We start from the raw sequence: 12,352 nt of genomic DNA, 5'->3' as shown, positions 1-12,352 counted from the left end.
CTGAGAAGAAGGGGAAAATTGTTTGTAGGAGGGAAATTTTCTACCTAGGAAAGGGAATTTTTACTGGTTCTGGCAACACTGGTAACTTGCCCTGAAAGCAAGGACATTGGACATATGCAACTCCGGTGCTATCAGTGCAAAACAATATGGAAGGAAGTGGTTTACGCAGACCGGAAACTAGAATTGATAAGAGTCTTGTTTTTCCCCCCCTTTGCTTCATTAGTTTATGTTTTCGGGACTGGAAAAACCTCTGCCAGATGATCTCATTACAGGACCATTGCGTTGGATATTCTGTGCTACTATTACTGTGTTCTGGGTAAGTACGTATTTATTGTTGTTATTATTATAGCCCATTGAATTGCTGAGAGAATTGCTACAAGAAAAACCTATGGTGCATCTCCAATGTTTGAAAAATCATGAGGGATTTACAGCTAACTCCATCTTCTGGAAGAATCTAGGCGTAAAGTATCGCCAGTGTTTCAAAAGCAACAAATCTCGATGTGTTTACACTAAGGGAGATTTCACACCAAAGCGACAAAGTATCGCTTGACGATTTCGCGAATCGATAACGCAGACTTGTGCAGCCTGACAGACCACTGCGGTGCGAAACGTTGCTGTTGATTGGCTCGCTCCCAAGCGGCACGTGTCGCGTGTCGCTTCGATTTGAAATCGCTCTAATGGAGCGTCAGACCGAAGCGACAAGCGACACGTATCTCTTGGAAACAAACCTTCAGAAGGAATTTGAACTTTTCGAACCGAAGCGACACGACAGACTGTACGTGGGGGCCTTACCGATGGCGTAATGATAACGTCGCCGCCTTGTAATCAAGGAATCCCGGGTTCGATACCCTGTGGAGGCACATAGTGGTTAGGATCCCTCTTTTAACTGTAAATCCACTCTCGATTAGGCTATCTGTGCATAAAGTGAACTTTAAACAAATGCTACTAGAAAAACATAGTCGCTCGAACTGGGCTGTTTTCTGAATACCGTGCGTGCATCATGTCACCTCGCTCTTTTGTTCGGGCATGCGCGGTGAATGTTTTGCTTTAAGCAGATTTCAGTCCGAAGCGACAAGCGAGACGTGACAAGCTACACGGGCCCTTTCAGTCTACAATGATTGATTGATTTCGTTTAGTATACTTAGCTTTTCAGTCACTTCAGAAATAAAGGCGACATTTAGGTCCATTTAGCGAAACTAAAATGAGGATGAGTGATGATAATTATGATGAAAGTAATGAAGGGACACCCAGAGAACTCTCATGTCCAGGCCGGCATTCGATCCCGGGACTCATAGCGACGTAGCGCGCTGTGCCAACATTCAATCGACAGGCAAGCATGCACCGCGCATTTCACACAGGTAAAGCAGCGTAGCGACCAACCAGACGAAGCCAGGACTGGCTCGGTAGTTCAGATTTCCCCGTAGTACACATCTCCTGTGTGCGCTAAACCATAAGGTAATGTTCTTTAGCGTTTTCTAATTGTTTAGCTGTAGACGGTGTTAATGGCGGAGCTACTGCTGAGCATGCGCACTCATCTGGTTCCCCTCGAACATCCGGTTACGCTGACGGTTCTATATGAAACGGTGAAGTAAAGATTCTTCTACAAGGAAAAAGGGTGCCAGCTGTGCAGTATATGGTTGCATAGTTGAATAAGGAACAAATTAATTGAGTCAAGTATCACTTCATAGGTTTCTGAAGGACATAGAGAGAATAAATACATGAGAACTTGTATGTCTGAATACACGTGAACAAATAATTCTACAACATACCTTTAAATATTAATTGATCAAGTCTAGGAACACCTTCCCGTCACAAAACAAATATGTGTGGTTCAGTCTTAATTAAATCACCATTTTATTGTGAAGCAATCAGAACAACGAATTATTATATTTCGTTTGTAGCCTACTTCCGTATGATCAAGTGTATGAGATTATGTAAGGTTGTAGAAAAGATAGACGTGTAATTAGACTAGAATTAGTGCTGCCATCTACCCTCGGGTTTGAAGATATACAATGCAAGTCGAACCATCGTTGGACACTTTAAACGTTTGTTATTTTTAAAGAAGAAACGTTGTTTTTTAATAATCTGCACTGCAGTTGTTCATCCAAAGGATTGAACAAGTTCCTATTTCAATGTAGTGGCCGCGGTGGATCAGACAGTTCAGCGGAAGTGCCCACGCGAGCAACATCGCCGTGCCTCTGCTCGTGAACCGGTGAGTCATCGGGACTCTGGCGTGCTAGACGACGCGAAATGCGTAAATTTTCAAGTTACGTAAAGTTGTTGAATTGAAAGGAAAATGGAAATTCGTCGCTTAAATACGCTAAAGTTATGGTTTTCAAGTGTGAAGAAGTGCCCAACATCGCTGATGCTTCATCGTTGGATACGGGATACTCTTGCATTGACTGAAGACCAGGTATTAAGTATTGAACTGGACCAATACCGTAAGTGTGTATATATTAAGTTAGTGACGCGTCTATTAGGCGAACAGTTAATTAATAAATTTGAAGGGAAGTTAGTGTATTGTGATGAGGATGAGGAACATGAAATTAGATTAGACTGGACTGATAGGACAACTACACTAGTGCGACTACATGTTATACCAATGGAAATAACCGATAGCCATATCCGTACAGTGCTTGCGCAGTATGCTGAAATTAAGACCCCTCCGGTGGACGAGCGATATTCGGATGAGCATATTTATAAAACTCGTACAGGCATTAAGTTGGTGAGAATGGTTCTGAATAAGCCAATCCCGTCCTATGTATCAATACAGGGTATGCAATATTGGGTAACATATTATGGACAGAAACCTACCTGTAAAATATGTGAAGACACTCAACACACAGCACGGTTTTGTCCACAACGACGTGGTGCTATGGGGGAGCGAGTGATACAAGACAATATTGGAGCATGTGCTACTCCTGTAGAAATCCAGCCTAAGCAGTCATATGCAGCAAAGGTACATAGACCACCTAGCCAACGTTCAGCGCATGAGACGGAGATAAAGGCTGACACACAATTTACAGTGTTGCCAATTCCAATGCAGTTGCAAGAAAAAGCTGTGAACAATGAAGGCGATAAAAATCTGCAAATAGAGCCGAAAAATGATGATGTTTCAACTAGACCCTACCAAGGAAACACCTCTACCTGCGTCTATCCACAGCACATCGTGGGCGGAAGATGTGGCATCTTTAGACAACCTCCACAGTGACGTACGGGATAACGGGTTGGTGACTGACAGTCTGGAAACAACTGATCAAGCTATGCGCGAGTCTGACACTACGAGTAATCTTCAAATGGAGACTGACATGTACGAAGCAGGAGGATCCCATACACTGGAAGATCAACAAAACAAGGTTCAGCTTGGTGAAACCACAACAGGAACTAAGGACAATGCCAAAAGAAAATCAAATGTGAAGAGACTCCAGGAACAGAAGCAGTTGAAGAAGAAAAAAGTACAACAAAATGTGACACCTAACCCCCACCACAAGAAGAACGTGAAGCAGCAGGCAATAGCCCCCCTCCCCAGTGCGTATAACCAGATCCCAAAGTGTGACAAATTTGGCCCCGAGTGTTGATTTTCAACCTGTGATCGGATCCAAATTCAGTGTTTCCCCTAGTGTGTCTAGTGAATGTGTGGGTGCAAGTAAAAATGAAAGTCAGAAATAGCATGTGTAAAATGAGTAAAGGTATATGTGGCTTGGTCACGTGTTTGCACGAGGTACCGTGCACATATGCAAGGTTTACGTTTCGTGGCATGGAAGGGAGTGGAAAAACAGTGTACGAATATTAGTGTCCACTGGGCAAAATGTATAATTCGAAGTGTTGGGTAACCCTAGTTCTTAAATTTCTGTTAATTGTATATATGATGACTACTCTCCGTTTAGCTACGATCAATGTTAACAAAATGCGATCTTTTACTAAACAGGAGGCGCTAGGAGATTTTTTCCTACAATCATCTTTAGATATAGCACTTCTTCAAGAATGTGGAATAACAGCATTTAACCTCCCCCCAAACATATTAGTCTATAATAATGCGACCTTTCAAGCGACAGGAACAGCCCTGTTAGTACGTAACACCGTACCGATTACAAATGTGATGTGCCATCCCAATGGTAGAATTATCTCAGCAAAAATAGCTAATGTTTGGGTATATAATTTATATGCACCTTCAGGGACACAATTTAGGAAACAGAGGGATGCGTTTTTTGCGACGGATGTCGCTACTGAAATGCAGGGTACAAGAGAACATATAATTTGCGCGGGCGATTTCAATTGTGTCCTGCATCCGCAGGACCAAAGACCTGGCTTTAATACCTCCAATACTTTGCAAAAATTAGTAAATGGGTTTAATTTTACAGATGTATGGAATGACAAATATTTTGGACAGAAAGGGTACACGTATATTCGTAATAATTGTGCTTCCCGATTAGATCGATTTTATGTAACACCACATTTACGCCAACAAATCAAGTCACTTAGTATAACACCCACCTGTTTTTCAGACCACAGTGCCGTAATCATGGCGATAAATATGGATATACCAATAGTACCTAGAGGGTATGGCTACTGGAAATTAAATGCTTCTATCCTTACAGATGCAAATTTCCAAGGAGCCTTTTAGGACCAATGGAATGTGTGGGAAGCACACCGTACCAGACAAAGTGATATAATTCGCTGGTGGGATGAAATTCTTAAACCGGGCATAAAACGGTTTTGTCTTAGTTATTGTAAGGAACGTTCTAGTGACTGGAATAATAAATATAATTTTTATTACCGTGTGCTGCGTGAACTTATTGAAGAAGCCACTGAAGGGAAACAAGTGCAAACAGAGGTAAAACGTGTACAAGCTGTACTGCTGAGGATGACAGCTGAAAGACGACAAGGTGTAAAAATTCGCAGCAGACTCCCCCACTTTGATAAAGAAGAGGTTGCATCGATAAGCCATGTACTGCAAGAAAGACACAATGCAAAAAGACAATTTATTAGCGAAATAAACGATAATTCTGGAATTAAAATAAAAACAGCCCCGGAAATACGTAACAGATTTTACAACTATTTTGAGAATGAATTTTCCCAACCAAAAACACAAAATGTAGATTTGACGTATACCTTGGAATCCTTGTCCGAGGTCCTTGACGATGAGGAAAGTGAGCAATTAAATAACGACTACACAAGCGAAGAAGTATTCCGTGCGGTTAAGTCGGGGCAGCCGTTTTCTGCACCTGGTCTGGATGGGATACCAAACAAACTCTACCAAACATTTTGGACGTTGATGGGAAAAACACTAACTGAATGGATAAATGCAGTGTTCCGAAGGTATAAAATGGGAAAATCCTCAAATACTGGGATTATAGTTTTAATACCAAAATGTGTGAAGCCCACTGAAGTTGGTCAATATAGACCCATTACCCTCTTATGTACTGATTATAAAATATTCTCTCGCTGTATGCTAGGCAGACTTATGCCCTATGTAGAAAAACTAGTTGGAGATACACAATATGTTTTTGGTATGAACAAGAAAATTACAAATGTCTTACAAACGCTTCGTGAAGTGCTTACCTGTTATAGAGTCAATAGAAATAACCATGATAATGCTATATTAACAATAGATTTTGAACGAGCATTTGACTCGGTACACCATGATTACATATTTAATGTGCTTCAAAAGTACGGCATACGTGGACATTTTTTGTCAGCATTTAAAAGCCTTTATAGTAACGCAACATCCAAAATACAAATAAATGGATTTATGACAAGAGAACTTCCTATTCACAAGGGAGTAAGACAAGGTGACCCATTATCGATGATAGCTTTCTGTATCTCATTGAGACCTCTTCTTTCTGCATTAGAAAAGCAAGTACAATGCATCACCATACAATCTATAAACACAAAGGTGTTGGCCTATGCTGATGATGTTAATGTATTAATAAATACGCAGACTGATGTTGCTGCAACGTCTAAAGTATTACAGGAATTTGGTCCCCTTTCAGGGCTCACAGTAAATCAGAAGAAAATCAACTCTTATGCATTTAAACCCGGATATAACTTACCCTCAGAGCGGAGAATTTCATGTTGGTCCATCGATAAAAATACTTGGAATCATTTTCGCTTGCTCCCTTCAACGAATGATCCAGTTAAACTATGACAGAGTGATAAATGGTGTTAAAGCAGTTCTGCAAATGAATAAATTTCGAATACTTAGTATACAGTCAAGAGTGACGTTTGTACAGGTGTACGCTCTCTCCAAGGTGTGGTATGTAGCAAAAATCCTCCCGTTGAGGCAACTGGATATTTTTAAGCTCAAGAGTGCTGTGAGCTGGTTTGTCTGGAACGGTCAAATCTTGCGTGTAAATCACGCAACGCTTTGTTTACCCTATGAAGAAGGGGGAATGAACCTTGTAAACGTGGAATATAAAAGCCAGGCTCTACGTATTCAAGCTGATGTAACGACACTGATTCAACCAGGGAGTCGTAACGTAACGAAATGGAACGGTATTTTCAATTACGGTTTCCGTTAAGTTACAACCAGAAACAGAATAACTTTTCTCGTGAACAGAAACGTTACCTCAGGTATATGAACATTACGTTACAGGTGTGCATAACGGTACCGAAGCATAACTGATCTCTAAAGGAGTAGCTCTTCACGTGACACTTTAACGTTACATCCATTGCCGGCAACCAGTAACGTTACAGGGTAAGAAAAAGGTTCGTCACGTATTGACTAGTAACTTTAGTGTGTGTGGAAAGTGATAGTAACGTTACATTTAACCAGTAACTTAATTGAGGTCACGGCTGTAAAAACGTTACACTCCTTTTTTCAAAGCAACAACGTTATTTATAGCTGGTATGATACAGACGTTCCGATGTGCAATACCGTGTCCGATGCCGTGTTCCGGAGAGAATAACATAGGTCTCTCGTATAATTGTGCTCGTTACTTTTGTAACGTTACAGTTCTTTTCCTCCACAAAAGTCTGTTTCGAAAAAGTGATACACATATCCGTTACGAATAGCAAATACCGTTATCGAAGGCGTTTTCGAAGAAGCCTCATAATTATGATCGGCAGCATACTAACATTACAGTACTTTGACCCCTCGAAAGTCACTAAGTTATAATACGTATTTTCGTTTTGGATGTCAGTGAAAAAATTAAATTGTAAAACAGAACGTTTGAAAACATCCGTAAACAAGATTCGGCGTGACAAAAGTTCTGGTTATTGGAATTTACTTATTAACTATGTATTTATCACAAATATATTTCTTTTCTGCATACTTAATCGCTTTATGTGAATTTGTTCTAATTTGATTATTTATGCTAGATGAATTTTAACATGTACGTTCACTTTATACGATAGCAAAGCAAACGTTTGTTGAGGGAAAACGTTTATATCTATCTATCTATCTCTCTCTCTCTCTGTTTACATGTATTACATCATTTTTTATAAAAAAATTACAGTTGTTTGGCGATGAGAATGATTCGTGCTTAGATTAAGTTGCTGAAGGACGAAACATAAAGGACCAACCATGGTAGTAGTGCATATTGGGCGTTTCAAAGTCATACTTGGTACGAGTGTTTTTGTAGCCTCTTTTTTATCAATTGAAAATCAGTTTTTGACATATTTTGACAAATTTTTGTCGATGTTTTAGCGTTTAGCGATGTTTTTGTAAAATTTCCTATTTTTCTTTTTTTTTCCCACTCATACTTGGTACGAGCACACACAAGCATAGGTTCTATTCATACTTTTTCTTACGTATAGATGTACATGATGAATCTGCAAACAGATTTTTCCTAAGTTTTACCGTTTCCAAGATAACCCCAATTCCGGTCGCTATTTTGGATTTCCGAGCATAGGTTCTATCCATACTTTTTCTCACGTATAGGCGTACATGACGAATCCGCAAACAGATTTTTTCTAAGTCTTGCCGTTTCCAAGATAACCCCACTTCCGGTCGCCATTTTGGATTTCCGAGAATAGGTTCTATTCATATTTTACTTACATATAGGCGTACATGACGAATCCGCAAACAGATTTTTCCTAAGTCTCACCGTTTCCAAGATAACCCCACTTCCGGTCGCCATTTTGGATTTCCGAGAATAGGTTCTATTCATATTTTACTTACATATAGGCGTACATGACGAATCCGCAAACAGATTTTTCCTAAGTCTCACCGTTTCCAAGATAACTAGTAGTACAATCAACCCGGTTCACGGACCGAAAATGAGGCTCGGTGAGGCTCGGTGAGGCTCGCCAAACCTCAAAAACTCACTTTCTCTCCACGTTCCGCGCCTCATTTATTGCGCTGACGATGTTTCACAGCGTAGAAAACAGCACCAAAACATCAAAAACTCATTTTGATTATTTGGAGCTCACCAAAACCTCAAAAACTTATTTTTATTAATTGAGGTTTACTAAACTTCAAAAACTCTTATTTTCTCTCTATGTTCAGCGCCTTTATTTGTTGCGCTGACACAACGTGATGAGTAAATAATACAGTTTTTTATTTTTGAAGGATGAATGTACCTTATCGTAATTTTCCAAGTCTTGGTCAAATGTTTGTATATCGTGACCTTTGTAAACCTCTCGGAACGATGTGATCTCTCTGCCACACACACACGCCTCTTATTATTTCTGTATTGTGACGTGTTTATTTTGGTATGGGAGGACAGAGGACACCGAGACTCGATCGACACACTAAACCCAACCTCTCTACGCGTACTCTACGTCACCAAAAAAAGGTTAAAGGTTCCAAATAACAATAGTTAAGAGTTTCGCCAATCTAGTAAAGTGGATTGGTTGAAATCTCCAAGGCGTATTTTTGCATTTTTTTCAAATATGAACACGTTAAAACTGAACTGTCTTGGATTTTTGAGTTTTGTATTCGCCCCTGAGAAAATTCTATATAAAATAACATACCTGAAAATTATATTCGCAGTAGATTGATTTTTTTTTAGTTTTGTAATCACCTCAAGAAATTCTATATAAAATAACATACCTGAAAATTGTATTTACAGTAGATTGAATTCTTGAGTTTTTGTATTCCCACACAAGAAATTATATATAAATAACATACCCGAAATTCTATTTACAGTAGATTGAATTTTTGAGTTTTGTAATCACTCCAAGAAATTCTATATAAAATAACATACCTGAAAATTGTATCGCTAGATATTTTTTGATTTCTGTGATTTTTTGGAGAAAGCATAATGGCATCCACCACCAGTTTCAATCGAAAAAATGATAAAACTGAATGTGTTACTTGCGAAAAATTAATATCTAAAACTAATATTAGCAAGCACAGGGCAAGATGTAGCGAAACAGGCTCGAGAATTAATCGTTTGTTACCTTCTAAGTCTTGTGCTCGATGTGGAAAGATGATCAGCATTGCAAATTTAAGTAAACACCTCAAAATTTGCAAACCATTGATCGAACAAGGAACATTGAAAAGGAAAATCGATAATCCAGAAACGGAAGCTTCCACTTCCAAACAAGTTAAATTATTGGATGAACGCAAACTGATTAGATCTGCATTCAACGACCAACTCCAGGATTTCTCTTTTACTTCGGAACCAGGCCGTGACATCCTTAGTTTCTTGCATGAAACGAAAACATCTGTACTAAATATTCTAAAAAATAAACTTGAAAATAATTCCATAAAAGTATATGTTGTTCTGTTTTCTGAATACGAGAAAGTTGATGGCACAACGAGTATTTTTTATCATCGTACAAAAAACCAGACACTTTATTTTGCTGACGTCGAAAATTTGGACAACTTTTATTATAAAGTTTCCAAAGAGCTGGTTAAGAAACACGACGATTTCGAGGCTAAAGGGTCGGGATGGGCTCTGTGTGGAAGTCCTCACACGTTAACCGTTTACGTGAACCGATTCTCGCCTCTTCGTGCATCCAGCTACGTTCCTCTTCCACCGAACATTCAACACAAGAGGGCTGTGTTAAATATACAGAACAGCGATAACAAGTGTTTCCTTTGGTGTATATTGGCTGCACTGCATTCTGTTTATTGGTCAAATAATCCAGAACGGGTTTCTCATTACAAGCAATACGAGTCCGAGTTTGAAAGTGTAATGTCTGGCATCGAATACCCGGTGACATTGTCGGATATAACAAAGTTCGAAAATCGTGCCGGAAAACGCATCGCTATTAATGTATATTCCTTCACGTCAGATAAATATCTCGTGCATCCCGTCAGGATAAGCGATATCGACGATGACGATGCTCGTGTGATTAATCTCCTTCTTATTTCAAACGAGGATGTTCATCACTACACGCTAATTCGTTCTCTATCACGTTTGGTCAAAAGTCAAACAACCAAGCATGAACATTGCATCGAAGTTTGCCCGAGATGCCTAACCACGTTCGACGATCGAAAACAACTCAATTATCGAAATTACACCGGACGTCAAATTGCTATCGAGAAACTTGCCGAACATAAAATTTATTGCGGCAACAACAAACCGGCTAGAATGTTGATGCCTGAAACGAACGAAGTTGAAGAATTCAAAATGCACAAAGCATTGTTGGAACATCCGGCCATCATCGTTGCTGATTTCGAGGCGTTCCTCAAACCACTCTCCTACTGCGAACCGGATCCTGAAATTTCCTCCACAACGCCGTACCAGCTTCATCAACCTAATAGTTTCGGCTATGTTGTTGTGCGACGTGATAAAATAAATGAAGCATATATATACCGCGGGCCAAATGTAATCGAACACTTCCTGGAAAAAATGGTGGAGGAGGTTGAGGTAATTGGTAGCGTACTGCTTACATCAAAACCGATGGCACCTTTAACTGAAAATGAACTTCAAGATTACAATTCCACTGAGGTGTGTCCGGTATGTGATCAAAGTTTCACTGATGAGAACAAAAAAATATTCCACCACGATCATTTCAGCGGAAACTACATAGGTGGAATTTGCAATACGTGCAATCTTAAAATCCAGAAACCTAAATTTATCCCCATATTCTTTCACAACGGAAGCGGATATGATTTTCACCACCTGGTGAGGCATCTTGGCTACGATCCGAAACGTATAGGTGTCTTGGCCGAGAATGAAGAACGCTATATTAGTCTCAGCAAGCAAGTGTCGATTCCGGGAACGAAAAATACAATCGAGATGCGCTTCCTGGATTCGTATAGATTTCTCTCTGCAAGTCTGGATGCTTTAGCGAACAAACTCACCGACGATCAATTTAAAATAACTGGAGCTAGTTTTCCTAACGTAGACGTAGAACTCGTTAGACGTAAAGGGATTTATCCTTACGAATACGTTAGTGATAATTCTAAATTTAACGACGACGCTCTTCCACTTCCAAGAGAATTTTACAGCAGACTCAGAGAGAAAGGAATCACGGACGAAGAATACCAACATGCGCAACTCATGTGGGAGAAATTAGGATGTAGGACACTCGGAGACTACCACGATGCCTATTTAAAATTAGACGTGACGATACTCGCGGATGTTTTTCAAGCGTTCAGGAAAACGGCAACGAATATTTATAAATTAGATCCAGCGTATTTCTACAGTCTACCGGGATTAGCGTGGTCGGCAATGTTATTCCAGACAAAGGTCAAGCTGGAACTGATATCGGACGTTGACATGTTGCTATTTATCGAAAGAGGGATACGAGGTGGAATGGTGCAATGCGTACAGAGACATGCAAAAGCTAATAACGTACACATGAAAGAAGATTACGATTCAAATCGAGCATCGAATTACATCTTCTACTCTGACGTTAATAATCTCTACGGACATGCCATGGTACAGAAACTTCCTTACGGGGGATTCGAATGGTTAGATCCCACTTCGATAGACATTATTCATTTCGACGATAGCGAGTGTGGTTTCTTCGCAGAGGTAGATCTCCAATTCTCCGACCACCTGCACGACACGTTTTCGGATTTGCCTCCGACTCCCGAAATCAAATGTCCACCCGACTCGGTTCAAGACAAGCTTTTGTTAACATTGGACCCTAAACAGAGATACGTCGTCCACTACAAGAATCTCCGATTTTTGATTGCGAAGGGTGTTCAGATAGTGAATGTTAGACGAATACTAAAGTTTAAACATTCCACGTGGTTAAGACCTTACATAGAAATTAACACACAACATAGAACAGCTGCCACTTCTGATTTAGACAAGGACTTCTTTAAATTAATGAACAATGCGGTGTACGGAAAGACCATGGAGAATGTTAGAAAGCACGTAGACGTGAAATTAATTTCCGATAAGAATAAATGTCGGAAGTGGATAGCCGATCCTAGATTCAAGTCGAGAAAAATTTACAACGAGAATTTGGTACTTTTCAACCTAGATATAAAATTGATGAAATT

The 12,352-nt window shown here is 39.8% G+C and overlaps 1 protein-coding gene across 1 annotated transcript in view; it reads left to right on the top strand.

Annotated features, from left to right (window-relative positions):
- Positions 1 to 235: 235 nt before the first annotated feature.
- Positions 236 to 12,352, top strand: part of LOC145991296 (leucine-rich repeat-containing protein 19-like) — a 38,650-nt gene continuing 26,533 nt past the window's right edge. The window contains exon 1 of the mRNA XM_083127286.1: positions 236 to 316. The gene's annotated coding sequence lies outside the window, so the exon portion shown is untranslated. The remainder of the gene's footprint in view (positions 317 to 12,352) is intronic.

The sequence above is a fragment of the Lepisma saccharinum genome, chromosome 8 (genome assembly GCF_977018435.1).
Source record: "Lepisma saccharinum chromosome 8, izLepSacc3.1, whole genome shotgun sequence".
NCBI classification, from domain to species: domain Eukaryota; kingdom Metazoa; phylum Arthropoda; class Insecta; order Zygentoma; family Lepismatidae; genus Lepisma; species Lepisma saccharinum.
This window is presented reverse-complemented; position numbering and strand designations above follow the sequence as displayed.